The following is a 16,874-nucleotide window of genomic DNA, read 5'->3' as shown; positions in this document are numbered from 1 at the left end:
ATTTTCTTTACGACGTGCACGGCCCTCCTCGAAAATGAAAGTTATGTCATGTGACGCGTATTTAACAATCAGGCTTGAACAAAAAAACAAAAAAAAAACAGCAAAATTTTGCTGCAGATTACGGCAAAATAATCGAAAAGTAAACAACTTAAACACCCTGATTACAGGAAAAGCCTTAAAACAAAAGCCTAATTTTATTTCTTTATATTCGAGAAAAAAAATTGCAACAGATGTTTCTTTTCAATGATTTTCTTCACGCTGTAAATTTTAATAAAAGCGTTCATCCGGAAAGTTGAGTTGAAGCACTGAATAATAATTTGAATGGAGGAAAGCCTTCGAAAAATGGTGATTTGATTTTGAAATCTAAGAGTCATAATTAAAAGTTTTTAATTGATATCTCCGCTAATTATTATCGGAGAATTATGTTAAATAGCCAAACATGAAGACGGGAGGATTACGAATCCATCGATACCTGGTTCGATGGTCAGTTCACTGTCGTTCGGGAGAAGAAGCTTGGACATAGATAGATAGATAGATACTCAGATTTTATATGTATAAGATATTCGATAACATTTAAGCAGCTAAGCCCATAAAAAACTGCCCATTAAAAAACATTTTCTAAACATTTCATTTTTCAAACATGTTAATAATGCTTTAAAATGTATAACATTTTATAAGTACCAAAACTACAACTTTTCAATTGAGTTATTTATTTATTTCCACAAAACACAATGTTTTTTACCTTTTTGAATACGTTCAACTCAATATAGAAATACTTAACGAAATTAATATCTTAAAAGCAAATGAAACTCTTGAAAATGATTTAAAAGACAAATGCGGGAATAGAATTTGACAAAGTTAGTCTACCCCCCCCCCCTGCCTCCGTTTCTGATTATTTCAATTTTCACTTACAATTACTTGATCATGTGAGATTCGGCAATTAAATGCTGTTTTAAAAGTTGAAGTTATTGTTCAATATTAAGTAATGATAATTTCAAAAAATGCACAGAAAATTAGGTAAAAAATATTAATGAGCAATAGAGTCGAATAATGAGCAATACTCGCTTCTACAGAGCGCAAATGGACCACGATATTTGCTCGTTATAACCGAGTGCTCGTAACAAAACGAGTTCGTGAAAAATCCATAAAAATTCATAATAGAAGCTTTTTTTCTCTCTTCAAAAACTGTACAGTACCAAAAAAGTTTGTTACTTTGCTTTGAACTGTGTGAATGTCTCTTGCGTTATTGTTCTTGACGAATACACATATACACACAATACAAGAATAATTTTTAAATGTTTCTTTTCTCCACAAATTAAAAAAAAAAAAAAATGCTGTCACCTCTTATTCTCCGGATTTATGATTTGTCTCCAACTTTACTTAACTGCGGAATGTTACCGAAAAACGAGCTGATGACATCACGTGACTTCCTTTTACTCCACTTTAATGTCATTTTCCCATTATTGGTGATTTTAAAGTGATTCAATAGTTTACTCTCTAAATATCACCAACAGTGGCCAAATTGAAACCAAATTTTTTTAAAAACGCCAAACTTGGCGACCAAAAAACTGGTGATATATCGCCAAGTGTCCGCCAAATTGTAACACCACTTGAGTTTACATCGAAATTAACAATGATTTCTCTCCAAAAAGGGGCAAAAGACCCCCTTAGAAAACACCCGAATGCAACCAAAAGAGGAGTTGCACAACTAGACCCCGCTAGGAGTCTACGAACCAAATTTCAACTTTCTAGGACATACCGTTCTTGAGTTATGCGACATACATACGCACATACAGACGTCACGAGAAAAGTCGTTGTAATTAACTCGGGAATCGTCAAAATGGATATTTCCCGTGTCTGTACGTTCTTAGGCACTTATCCACGTGTGGTCGAGTCGAAAAAAAAACCCTCATCATTCATTCGGGGGTGAGTAAAATGGAAATTAAGATCGATTTTTGAGTGAAAATTTTTTCGCGAATACAATACTTCCTTTTTTTTTGTAAAAAGGAAGTAAAAAGGATAAGCTGAGCTAGAAGTCAATTGAAATTTAATGAATCAGACAGATATTGCTCGCTTTAAGATGGGTTTGCTCGTTCAAGCGAGTTATGCTCCCATAGACTTACCATTGTACCAACCAATTATCTCCGATTTCCTCGCTAAATCGGGTTATTATTAAATCAGGGCTCATTATAAACGAGTTCAACTGTATCAATCTGTTTATAAATAATGAGAAATAAGCAAAGTTACATTTATTTGAATAAAAATATTTAATCGTTATTCATTACTCTAAATATGTTGTCACTAAATTATGCAGTAACTATACAATAAATGTTAAGTTCAGAATTTTAATCTTTCTCACATCACGGTACTAAACGAAAATACCTATACTACCACTAAATTATGCAGTAACTGTACAATAAATGCTAAGTTCAGAATTTTAATCCTTCTCACATCACCGTACTAGACAAAAATATTTATGTTGTCACTAAATTATGCAGTAACTATACAATAAATGCTTAGATCAGAGTTTTAATCTTTCTCACATCACCGTACTAGACAAAAATATTTATGTTGTCACTAAATTATGCAGTAACTATACATATACAATAAATGTTAAGTTCAGAGTTTTAATCCTTCTCACATCACCGTACTAGACAAAAATATTTATGTTATCACTAAATTATGCAGTAACTATACAATAAATGCTTAGTTCAGAGTTTTAATCTTCCTCACAATCACCGTACTAGACAAAAATATTTATGGATTTTCTTTTTTTCTTCGCGCATCGAATTAGCTTTCGATCGAGACAATAATTGCTCTTTATCTTTCATAAACACCATTTATTACCATCATAAATTCTGTAACGTGGGATCCACCCTAGTTTCTTCTAAACCAGTCACGTGATGCGTTAGAGGACAAATCACTAATAAATGTCATTGATGAAACTTGGGGTATCGATTTTTCCTCAGGAGGACTTTTTTACGTCCGAGAAGGTTCAACGCAGTGATCATGAAGGTCAAGAAGGACGAATTTTCAAGGTCAGAACTGAGGGAATTTCTTTTGCGTAAGTGGTTGTTGAAGATGATGACCAGTGACTTTTTTTATGTGCGATTAAATTAAATTATTAAAATTCATCGTTGGGGAATGTGGAGCAAAGTGAAATAGTTAAGATAACTTGATTCTTTTCAAAATGAACAAATTGAAAATTTGTTTGGAAAAATTACGGTACGTAATAAAAGAACAAAGTATTTTATAATAAAACTTGCTTTAAAACATTATTTTAAATTTTTGACTGTAAATTTGTACCTTTAAAAAAAAGTGGAAAATTTTCACTTTTTTTTACGGAGCAAAGTGAAAGAATAAGGTATTTTTCTAATGAGATATTTCTTATTTAGTTTTTGAAAACCTTTTTGATCAAATGAGTGAGCCAATAAAAAACATTAATGTTTCAATTAATAGGGAAAGAAACAATAAAAAACTTAATTAATTTTTCAGGAAAAATAAATGAGTGAATAAATAGTGAATTAATAAAAAGAATAAGTGGAGGAATGAATAAAGAAATAAATGGAATATTAAATGAAATAATAAATCATAAATTAATTATTAAATGAATACATAAGTGATTCAGTAAATGATTGATCAAGTAAATAAAATGAACTATTTAACTTTGTCCCGCACGCACTTGACATTTTCAATAAAAAAATGAGCTTGTAATTAATTAATTATATACTGCATTGAATATTTGTATGTCTCAGATAGTATTTTAAATGTGAGTAACGAGAACTGGATCGCACTTAATGATAGCAAACATAATTTTTGTCTTTCAACAAAATTTTGCAATCTTTGAAAAATTTTTGTATTATCATAGGCTTTGATCTTCTGGAGTAACTTTTTCCTCAATAGAATTGACTACATGTGTTTCTACGTAGTTAAAATGTTACCAAATAGTGCTAAAATCATAGTAAATATTTCACCATTTTACTTCGCTCACTATTTCACACTGTCCCACTTTCCCCCATTTCAAAATTTTGGTCATCTTTTTAAAGCATAACTCTCCCAAATAACCGTTTAAAATTTATTTTTTTACAAAAGTAGTTTGCTAATTATGCAAGGAGAAATTCAGACAATACTCGTCTTTAAAAAAATGTTTCAAAGAAAATCTTTCCGAGATTTAAATGGCTCTAATAAACGAAATTCAAATAATTTCCCATGATTTTTTTTTAAAATATTGAATTCGAGAAACATTCTATGCCTAGTTATTTTCAGAATGATTCAATTATCCATATTTAAAATTAGAAAAAAATAACTAGTTTAGAATTGTATGTTAGCAAAATGCATTAAATTTCCCTAAAACACCAATAATGATTACAGCACGGAACCAAAAATACAATTACGGGTCGGGTATTTTTTTAAAAATGATACCGGAATGATACCGATAAATACCGGAGTTAGAACTTTTCAAAATAGGAATGAAAGCCTTCTTTTTTTGCATTTTATATTTCATAATTTTTTGAAAAAAAAAATGCATAAACTGTAAGAAAATATAAAAACTTTTATTATGAGAAAATATAAAATGAAGGAAACCAAGTATGTAGTAACAATTACAGTATACTAATAATTTATAACATTAAAAGTAAAAGTAAATGTAAAAACTAACCATTAGAGTGAAGGAACAAAGCGTATAGCATTACTATTAAGAAAAAAATAGGTATCACTTGAATTTTTTCACTTTTATTTGTACGAAAATGTGTTTTACCCCAATATGATGAAATTATCACACTTTTATTTGTTGATGCTGTATTAATTCGCATTTTTGAAGATAAATTTTGACATTAAATGATTGATTTTGATACTGTTTCATCGATTAAAAAAGAAAATACGCATTTAAAATAGCTAAGTTAAATTAAAAACTTTAATTTTAAGCTATTTTCGAAAATACCGGTATTTTAATTTATCAAATATACTAGTTTTCCGAAATTTCAAAAGGATTTTAATGTAAGCTACCGGTTGGTGTTTTCATTTTAAAATTGATAGACAATTAATTTGATTTTATAGAAAAAGTATAAAGCCTTATTTTATTTTATTTTTTATATTTTAAACTAAATTACAAAAGACAACATCAGATATTAGTCAGTAAAACGGCAGTAGTTAAAACATTGAAATAATTTGACACTATTTTATAGAATTATCAACTTTGCGAATATGACAAATTCATTTTTTTCCCATGATTCTAAATATAATTTAAAATAATTGATTAAATTTTCTTAATTTTTTACCACCTGAAAGAAGTGTTTATTATCCCCTATGAGAGAAAAAAAAATTATGCTTCTTCTAAAACATTTTTTTTTTAACTTAAAAGTTGTAGTAGTTTTTTCGTAACTTCAGAAACAAAAGTCTTACTTTTCAAATTTCGAGTCCTGCCGGATTTCCGAACGCCGATTTTCGGGTCCCGTAATCGCTTGATTTAAGAAATACCTACTTTTATTTTTAAAATCCCTTTCATACTCTTGACGTTAAAACTATTTCTGCCAAATCTTCATAATTTTACGCATGTCTCCCTCATTTTCAGCTTTCAATGTTGACAGCTTGGTAATTTTTTTTTTTTTTTTGATATTTTTAAAGTACAAAACATATCAGCTGCATCCAAAGCGGTAAATCACTTTCTTCAACATCATTCCTTTGACTGGATGAAATTTGAATTGAGAAATGAATCAGTTGTTGCAAATTTGCATATCCATGTTGTGAAACAAGCCATTTAACACGAACTCCACAAAGGTAACCCTATAGTTCCTTTTCAAAATGAAGCAACTATTTTTCCTTTACTTACGTTTGCATCAAATTATCTGTATTAAATTCAGAAATTGAAGAATGTAAATTTATATTTAATTTGCATAATTATTTTAGTATATTAATATGATAAACGTTATAATTTTAGTGAAAAAAAATTTTTTAAATGTGATTTAAGGTTTCATGTGTGAATATCAAATTTAAAAATACTGGAAAATGTGTGTAACTAAGTATTAATGCTTCAAAACATTTTGAACAAGAAAAGAATCTGCAAAAATATGGGGAAATCAATACTCTGCGTACTGGGGTTGTTTCTATCAGTCAAAAGTACTACTTTAAGTCACTTAAGTTGGTAGAATGAGCGAAAAAAATAACATGGAGCGAGGAAAATCTTTTATCTTCAAAACGGTTAATTTTTAATTATTTTTTTTTTTTAAATCTCTGATTTTTCAAAAAAGGCGTGGTCTTTATGACGTCACAAGTGATGAACTTTGGCGAGCACTCTTTTTGGCGCACTGAATGTTTACGATTGCTGTCTACCGCGTTTCCAGGTTAGGATAATTCAGAAGAGTACTAAATATTGCGCTCTACGCTTGCTATCAACCATATCATTGCCAGCACATGTGAGTAATGAAGCAATTAATAATATTGTGCTCTACGCTAATGGCATCAGTGAATGGCATTTCATCACTTGTGATGTCATGTGCAGAAACGTAAAAAATTAAATTGAATCTGCGCAGCGATTAAAATATTTTTTAAAAATATTAAAATTTGTCAAAATATTTAAAAAATGGTCGAATCCTATGTTTTTAGTGTGCTCTTGCAGAAAAAAATACTTTTAAAATTTCGTAAACGACCCCGTTTTTCATCGTAACATTTTTAGCAATTTTTAGTGGCTCTACAGGTTAGTTATTTTATTTTCAGATCTAAAAAATGTTGATGCAATAAATACCTTATTTAAATTTTCTTTCGTAAAAATAAATTCAAATTAAAACGATTGAATTTTTTTTAATATCAAACTTTAAGAAACTTAAAATATAAATTTAATACAAAAACTTCACGAATCAAAATTTACAAATAACGATATTATATTTTTGATACGATAATAATACTTAAAATATTTGATCTTTAAAATTTGTTATAAAATCGATGTTTTTCAGAAATTTCCACCTCCGTAATCACAGAAATGTTGGCTTTTCGGCAAAGACGCAGGGCTAAACAGAAAACGTGTTCTACAGACTCGTTTTCACGTTCGCAGCACATTTCGTTATTAAAATTGATAACTCGCCAAACATTGGAAGCCGCGCTGTTGTTGCAATGGCAGACGACAGGCAGTCTGGTGCTGCACTCTATCGCAGCGACATCTATAGGAAATCACTATTTGTCATTTGATGAGAAACCGTACGCACTTTTACCGCTCTATAAAACTGTTCTCAGCTGCATTGTCGAATGGCAAGGACCCCATCGTTTGGGATTAAAGGTTCCATAAATACGAAATAACTTCTAAAAGTAGGAAGTAAAAGTTGTTTCATTTCAACGAATCAAGAGATTTTTTTTTTAAGTCGGACGTCTATTCATTGGTATTCTTTGGATTCTTGAACTAAAATTTAAAAACTTCGCTTTAAAACGTTATTTTTTATTTATTTTTTTCGGTTTTTATGTCTTTTGCTTTAAGTATTGGTTTATTTTGGTAAATTTATTTTTTAATTTGGTTAACTAACAAAAAAAAAAAAGCGAGTTAAAAGACAGAATAGAAATTAATGTAATAATATTTGTGTGGACGTAGTAGGAATCAAACCTGTGTCGAGATCAAAATATCGTTAGTCTGTTTAGTTAAAAGTATATACTTATTTATTGATTATTCCTTTCACAAGTGTCTCAAATACTAATTGTTTAAGTAAATTTATTTTTTTTAATATTGTGTTTTAGTTTTTTTTAGTAGGACAAGAAGTCATGTCAGACTATAAATTCTCCCCTCCGTTACCTAAACACAAAATGCCATTCCTCATTAACACATGGCAGTAATGACATCAAATTTTATTTTCCATGATACAAGGCAGCCCCATTGTTTCATTTTCAGCCATTGTTGAAGTTGTGAGGTTTTTGTCGAAAAACAAAAAGATAGATTTTGCTTCAAAAACTTAGTGTGGTTATTCTGGCTTCTCACCTTCGTGAACTTGAATTTCAAGGAAATAAATTAATGTAAAAAAAGATGTGAACATATTTTCATAAAACATGTGCAGATTGTAGCAACGAAGAAAAAAAAAATCCCTGAAAAATGCATCTATTAGGCCTATATTAATGGAAAATTCCTTACCTCTGTGACAGACCGTATCAATGTCATTATTTCTGAGGTGAAAATAAATGATGGAGGAGAAATACATCAATAATAGGCATTTTACCAAAATTATAAATTGCCAGTATATCCTCAAATTTACTAAATACCGTAAACGCGGGCTACTTTGGACTTAGGGTCCTTCTTTGGCCCAAATGGATAAAAAGATACAACATCCTCTGTCAGCCTTCAAGGCGCAATTTTTTCAACATATTATTTTGACAGATTCTACTGGAGAGCACTCAATTATGTATATCAAGCAGTTCTATAGCTCTGCACAAGAAGCTACACTGGTGGTTCTGCATTCCTTGTGCTAGCATGTACCTTCGTAACCTCTCAACTTCTCCATGTAGAAGCAGTTCTACGTCAGCTAAGAGTTTTTTTAAGTACCTATTTGCGAGCACTATTTAATACTCTTTGCCGTAGTGTAGTTGTACTTCTCATTACTGTTTTGATTTTTTTTCTTTTTTTGAGCAATCACGATTGCTTATAGTTCTTATTTGACTGTTTTTGGCGTTACGCTGATTTTATTTTCCCGCCAGAACCCTCTGCAGCATCACCGTCGACTGGCCGCCTCATGATGCTGCTCCTCTTGCGAAAACTGTGTCCCGGTTGCGTCCATATCCTACACACACACACACGAACGCCTACACACACAGCACTGCATACACAACACTCACACGCATGCATACATACACTCGCACACACTCGCACCCACACACATGTGCCTACACAAACACGCACATGCGCCTACACAAACACACACACACACGCTTGTGATTGCAAAAAATGTTTGAATTCAAGATGCCAAAAATTCAAATTAATATAATCTCTTTTTTTTTTTTTGATTGACAATGACAGCATATCTCTTTACCTAAAACTTACGACCTACTTTGGCTCAACATAAAATTTTGAAAAACTCCGCAACAGAGATTTGGAAAAGTAAAGAATAGCTAAAATTAAGACTCTAAACAGGTAAAACACAAGAAAAAACCTGGAATTCTGGGCAACGGATAAATAGAGATTGCAGACTAGATTCCTCAGGGCTCAGTTACATGTCTTTCATTATGGAAGATGAAGTGGAATTAAATGTTGCAGAAGGTTTAGAAAAAGGTTTACCCAGTGGCATCTACATATAATAAATATTGTTAAATTTGTAGGAAAGTTTATGCAATTTTATTATTGTAGAATGGAATGAGCTCAGGTTTCCAAAGAGAGCTGTCGATGCGAGAGAAGAAGGAGCGAATGTTGAGAGCATGGAATGCACCAAAAAGTTTTGGAAGTGACCAAAAATTTAAAATCCTTTGTTTTACAAAGGGTGTTGTCTTAATAAAATTATTCAACCTCCAAAACTGATGAAAAGATGAATGTTCTCCTTCGGTAATATATGAAACAATAACAAGGTATGCACACACAATAATAATTTTCCTTAAAACAAATATGTGTGACTCAAACTTCTTTTAAAGGTATTTTTCATTCAAGTAAATAGTTTTTCGTGTAAACACACGTATTTCTTAAACTCTAGTTCAGTGGTTGGAAAAACTACATTTTTTTTGTAGCGAACTACAACTACAACTACTTTGTTACAAATGTAGTTAACTACAGCTACAACTACTTTTTTCAAAATGAAGTAACTACAAACTACTTTTGAAATGTAGTCGCTACTTCGCTACTTTCCAAAAAATAAGCAAATAAAAAGCATACACAATAGGTTGTCCCTCAAAAAATGAAAGTCAATTTTTCAAGTCGCATACACTCTTGTATTTTTCCTCTTGTGTCAAAACAATAGTGAAAAAAAGTTTCATATAATTTGCACAAGGGCAACCCGTGCCAACTTTCACCTGAAAGTATAAAACAGTACTTGTATGCTAGGCCAAATCGCAAAAAAAAAAAAAAAAAAAAAAAAAAAAACGTTTTTTAGAAACTTGAAATTTCTGTTGGGAAACGTTGCCCCTGTACCAAACACCCCACATGTACCACAAGAACATTTATTCAAATTTTAAAAAAAATTAGATATGCCACACTTGACCTAAAATTTATAATTTTATTTAAAAAATTGATTTTTTTTTCAGTTATCTTTTAAAAAATTACATATAAATTTAAATAGAATATCAAGTTCAAAAATTAATAACGAACACATTTACAGATCAACAATTACAAACGAATAATAAAAAAAATAATATATTTTAAATGAAAAATTTAACTCAACCTGGAAAAAAACCAGATCTTTGAGTACTATGTGGGAGACTTAAAAATTGCAGGAAAACAAACGTTTCTATTTTAACGCTAATTACCTACTTTTCTGTTTATATTTTTCAGCTTGATAATTTCGTAAAATCTTACATTTCTGAAAATATGTATCAAAAACTTAATTTTTTGAAGAAAATTATAAGTGTTAGGCACGTGTGGGATATCTAAATGGTTTTTAATTTGAATAAATGCTTTTGTGGTGCATATGTGGGTAAGGAGCAACGTTTTATCAACAGAACTTTTGAGTTTCTAAAAAAACATTTTATTTCAATTTGGCCTAGCATTACACAAGTGCTGATTCACACCTTCAGATATAATCGGCACTTGCTGCCGTTGTTCAAATTATGATTTTTTTTTTTTTTTTTTATGTAAAAGGATAAAATATAAGAGAGTGTGCGACTTGAAAAATCAACTTTCGATTTTTTTTGGGGGGGGGGGGAGGATCCTGATACACACACCGTAAGAGAATTTAACAAAAAAGATTGATAAATTAGCTCATCAGAAGACATTAAGAAAAATGTTCGTTATCATACTCTACACACTGTAATGCTCGTATTTATTGTAAGTAATCCAGAACAGTTCAATTTCATCCTTTTCTATAACATTTTAAGTAATTTCTTTTTATTTGGTGAATACTGTCAAAAATTTAAGCCTCGCTAAAATATTTTCGTTTTTTAATCTTCGGTCAGTTCATATAAAATTCACCAAATTTTCAACTCGCGAAATCACCGATATCTTTATTTTCGCGAAAATAAGTGCTTTTTGCAATATGAATATTGGTGAAATATGAAAATTACAACGGCAAAAAAACTAATGGCGTCAAACAGATAGAACGTATGGCGTCAAAATGAAATGCCTGAGGTCAGCTCGTATTTTTATGAGTCTTATTTCTCATTGCATCCGCTGATGTACTTGTGTAAAATTTAAGCCAATCAAATTCGTTTGAACCTTTTTTTTTTTTTTTGTTTGTTTGTTTGTTTGTTTTCAGTTTATTTAAAAGTAGTTTCCAGAAATCGCTACAAACTACTATTTTTTGTAGTTAACTACTCACTACACTACTTTTTTAAAAAAGTAGTGCGCTACACTACAAACTACTCAAAAATGTAGCTACTACAGTAGCGTCGCTACTTGTAGCGCGCTACTTCCAACCACTGCTCTAGTTAGTTCTACAGCGATTTTAAATAGAGAAAATACTTTGGGCCAAAGTAACCCAAACGCAAGGGTAACATTGGCCCAAATAAAAAACACTATTAAAGGGTAAAAATACTTGGAAATAAACTGATCACTATTCAAAATTTTAATTAAGAGACCTCTAGATGTGTAAAACAAGTTTCCACAGCTTGGAAATTTGAACAGTTATAAAATTATTGTGTGTAAGAAAAGTATGAGAAAGTTTAAAATCTGGGCCAAAGTAGCCCGCGTTGAAGGTACTATTTTTTAACATACATTTGAAACTACTAATTCAGCCGTACTTGAATTAAGAGAGCTTAATATTATATTCCCACTAATCATTAAAATAGCTGATTGTTTGCACAATTAACAAAATTACTACTTTAATATTTATTAAACTGGCCTCGATTTTTAAATATTTTTATTTTATTTCTATGAACGAGGTATTTTTTCATTTTTTTTTTATTTATGAGTAACTTATTTGGAACTAAGCTGGGCCATTGTTTATGGTTACTTCTAGTAGATAGCACTTTCATGTAAGAACGAAAAAAAAAGAAAACAAGGTTTCAAAATTGAAAAATATTTGCGTTCAGAGTTACGTTTTCTGGAGAATGACCAATATACAGTTGAATCTCTGTTTAACGGCTTTCTCTAATTAACGACGGCTTCTCCCGGTCCCAGATGGTCCACTATATTGTTAAAAGGGGACGGACTTTCTATTTAAGGACGATTTTTTGTGGTCCCTTGAAAGTCGTTAAACAGAGAGCCAACTGCATCTGTAATGTCCATGAGGAATGGTCAGTTTTAGCAGGGGTATATTTTGCATCGGAAAAAAGTGCAAAACGAGGCACCCTAGTGTGTAGGTTGACACATGCCCGTCTTGTCTCTTCTCATCTTTCCGTATTGTGGGAGTGGGGGCAGCAGGGTGGTTCGAAAATTTTTTTTCAAGTAGAGCCCAGGACACCCCCTATTTTTTTTAGACTTACTAATAGTATTAGAAGATTTACCTTCTTACTCAAATTTTAAGAAGGTGCTCAATGACCCCTCAATTTAACATTAGCCGTAGCATAGAAAATGTCAAATTTAGAAACATTTAATTTCCCCAGATGGGGGCTTTTTTTTTTTTTTTTTTTTTTGTAGAGAATCATTTTATTAGAGACAAATTTGTGCTTCTTCTAACGTTGTTTTGTCTTACTTTACTGTTCAGCACAAAGGTATTTATTTATCTTATTTTGTCGCTTTCTCAGTCTTTAAAAGCTTTAAAAGGGATTTACTGCTTATTGTATAGAACTCGGTTCTTTGTATATGAAATCATTTTTCTTGGTATCATGCATTCTAATGGTTGTATAAGAGGAGTAGGGTGGTTCAAAAAACACTTTTTTCAGCTAGAGCCCAGGACACCCCCTATTTTTTTTTTTAGACTTACTAATAGTATTATGATGTAAAAGTTTTAGCTTCTTACTCAAATTTTAATAGGGTTCTCAATGACCCCTTAATTTAACATTAGCCATAGTATAGAAAATGCCACAAATTTAGAAAATATTTAACACTTCCTTAGCTGTTCTTTTGTAAATAATCATTTTATTGCAATGTATATGCATGTTACTAGTGTATATTATAATATGTAGCATTATTTTTTCAGTTCAATGTATTTTTTTTAACCCTCCTCCCCTAACTAATGAAGTTTGGGGGAGAGCGTTGAACACCCTCCTTCAGTTGAAATAGGAAGCTAAAATTCTTCCAGTATATTACTATCCACAAGTCTAAAAATAATGAGGAATGTCCCGTTATCTAGGAGAAACTTTTTTTTACATGTATTTTTGAACTACCCTAGGGGGCAGGGGCAAATGCGTCCCTAGTCACTTTGATTGTCAACCCCTCCCATTAAAGTTAAAATTTATACTACTCCGATTTCGAGCTGGACCCCTAGTTTCCGACTAGACTGACATGGCCTCTCATCGCCTTGGAAGAGGGATGTTGGGGGGGGGGGGGGGGGGGGGGAGGGCAGCAAGATGTTTTGTGTTCGATATTTGGAGATAAGGAAGTCCAAGCTGCAATAGTTCACCTCCTCTCTTGATAGCATTCAGATAATCAAAAAGTAGTGTTCACACCTTTTTTTTTTACAGCAAATATTGTCATAAAAGTGACAAGTGCGGTCCACATCCTTTTTTTTCTTTAACCAACTGACACAGTGCCTTTTGAGTTATGTGCCTCGATGCACATTTTATCAACATTTATGAAACCTATAGTTTTCGATACTACATTATTACTATTCCTTTGTGCTGCAATTCAATATAATAAATGAATCGATTATTTCAGAAAGGGCATAAGTCCAACTGATGCAACTTTTCAGGAATCAATAACAAGTGACTATTTCATTCAGAAATGAACTGAATTCTACGAAAATTTTTATGACTTATCTAGCCACAAGTAGGATCATTACCTCACCTTAAATTATGGTTAATTTCATCACTGAAATTATTAAATTTTTTTTAAATTTGGACTTATGCCCTTTCTGCAATAAATATCCTGAAAGATAGTTTAGAGTACGGGCGCCCATATATATGGGCAAAGGGGGGGGGTCTCGAGCCCCCCCCCCCTAGAAATTAGAACTTTCTTCCTTTTAGTACTTTTTTTCTTTTCAAAAATGTAAAAACATTTCTTCTCCAGCCATTAATGAATAAGTTATTAAAAATTTCAAATTTTAATGACTCTAATCTGTCCTGAAATCAGCTTCAATGGGGAAAATATCCTGCTAAACCATGGTTAAAATATCTGAGCCCCCCCCCTTACAATTTTACATATGGGCGCCCATGGTATAGAGTGATGAAAATTTGAATCAAATGAAACAGATTTGTTTCAAACTGCTTTATGATAATAAAAAATAATGTAACAAAGTGACAGAAATAATTAGTAAGTCCGTATTCATAAATTGATTATCTTAAGAAAATACATCTTGTATTTTCCTCTTTCTCTGGTCTTGTTTTAGTGAATTAATGAAGTCTGGCTTAAAAATAAAATAAATAGAAAAACTAACAAACTGAGATAAAAAGCAAAAGTTTTTTTTTATATGTGTATAAAGCTATGTTAATATTCATATTCATCAAATACATCCTCCATGGAAATCTTTTTTGCTATCTTTCTCTTGTCTAGTTTTGTGTACCAAGTTCGATGTACATATTAGTATTACTATATTCAAAATTGCACTGAATAATCATCTGGATATTTCTCGTTTCTTCCAACAATATGAAAATTTTCCTTTTATACTCGATATCGGCAAAGGTTGTTCAGCAGACAAGCGTTACTTTGCAATATTCTGAAAACCGTCTATAAAACAGCTAGCCTGAAACCGTTCCTTCGATGTTCTATTGAAAATTTAAACATCATGAATGTTATTAATTGAAAACATTTGTCGCCCAGTAGACTCTTTTTCCAAAATCTCAATTTGGGAAATAAAGCCCCTTAAAAAATGAAGGGCGCCTGTTTTAGCAGTTACAGATTTCATTGTTTTCAACAGATGTGACTACATTTTGATGCAATTTCACAATTTCAGTTATAAGAGATTGGATTTCAAATGGTAGTAATCTGTCATATTTGTTTAACATTCGTTTTATTGTCCTGAAATCCCAGTCGCAAAGGACAAAGAAATGTCCGCTCAGAGGAAAGTCATCAGCAGTTTTATTAAATTTCTTAGTGTTATTTCTAGAAAAAGTCTCATGCAATGTTGTTCTTATTTTGACTAGCGTATATCTCATTACAAGCAAACAGTTTTTTCGCAGTTCCTTGAGTGATGTTAATAAAACCTCCGAGAAATTAGCAAATTTCGTTCCGATTCCGTGATTTTGAATCCCCCTAACCCCCCGAACTGACGAACTTACCATTACCGAAATTATGCTGCATCAAAGGAGTTATTTGTTTTTACTTCATTACGCAAAAAAATTTAGTTCTTTTATAATCTTGCCATTGCGTCTTACTATTTCTTCCTTTGCATTTAGTGCAGAAAGACATTCTGACTTATGCCCTATCTGCACTAAACAAAAAATGTGACCCCTAAATAAAGTGCTTTGTTGTACAAGGATTGACTTCTCTGCTACACTAGTTGATGTATCTACATACAAATGTGGGAAAACCACAGCTAACTCAATTTTGAAAAAAATATGACCTATGCCTTTTCTGAAATAATCGATTCAAATGTTCTCTAACTCACGGCCATCTAGCGACATGAAGCCAGCCTGATGAGATGATAGAAAAAGTATAAAATATATGCAACGGATGAGTTTAATGTTGCTGCTTTCTCAAACAGGAGTTAATGCACAATTAACCTCAAAATTTTATTTTTGGTGTAGAGTAGCTAATTTAGTGAACATTTTTGAATTGAAAACGTCATGTAAATTACAAGTTGTGATTCAATAGATTTTCAGATCAAAAAAAAAAAAAAAAAAAAAAAATTTCAAAATGTAAACCTTATACTAGCAGAAATGCACATTGGGTATCCATTTTTACTTCTTTAGCGCAATAGTAGTTACATTTTTTAAGGCCTAAATTTACTCGTTCAGTCCTTAAGTCCAAAATGTGAATCTCTCTTTTTTCATTCAAAAAATCTGAGTTTTTTATTACTATTAATTTAATTTTCTTTTTCCTAGGAAGCTGCAAGATATTTTTTGAAAAGAATACCAGTACAGGGTGGGACCAAGCTGAATTTCCCAATGGAATCAATATTTGATTTATGTGATTCTTCAAACTGCTTCAAGTCCACATAATCAAAATATGCAAGTACTTTTTATGTTTAAGAATCTCAAATAGACTTTTATATAGTAAATTACCCTCTTCGGCACTCACTCAATTACAATAGAACTTTAATTAATGGTAGTTTCTATTAGCCAAGTTTTTTTTTTTTTTTCTTTTGCCAATGAGCATTCAAAAGACCACACTTTTTTTTGTAAAACATTCTCTTTGGCTCCAAAAAGCTACTCCTTATTTTTTCAAGAAGTAAAGCACCCAGGGAAGTAAACAATGAACATTGCTTTGTTTCTAGTGGTGGTCTGACTCAACTGAACACTAAATCTGCAATTATATCCTCACACTTGAAAAAAAGTTCAAACTTAACAAATTAATACATATGAAATTTAAAAAGATTTTTTTTTTTTTTTTTTTTTTGAGATTCTAGTCATTTTTAAAAATGTATCTTTCAAAAAATAACTTACAATACAAAAAAAAAAACTTTTTAAAATTAACAACTTGGTAGGTTTTTTTTTTTTTTCAATTTAAATTTGTCTCTGAAAAATAGCTTTATGTACGTTTATTTTTATCACTTAAAATGTTCGATTGGTTT

Source organism: Uloborus diversus, chromosome 9, assembly GCF_026930045.1.
Source record: "Uloborus diversus isolate 005 chromosome 9, Udiv.v.3.1, whole genome shotgun sequence".
NCBI classification, from domain to species: domain Eukaryota; kingdom Metazoa; phylum Arthropoda; class Arachnida; order Araneae; family Uloboridae; genus Uloborus; species Uloborus diversus.
This window is presented reverse-complemented; position numbering follows the sequence as displayed.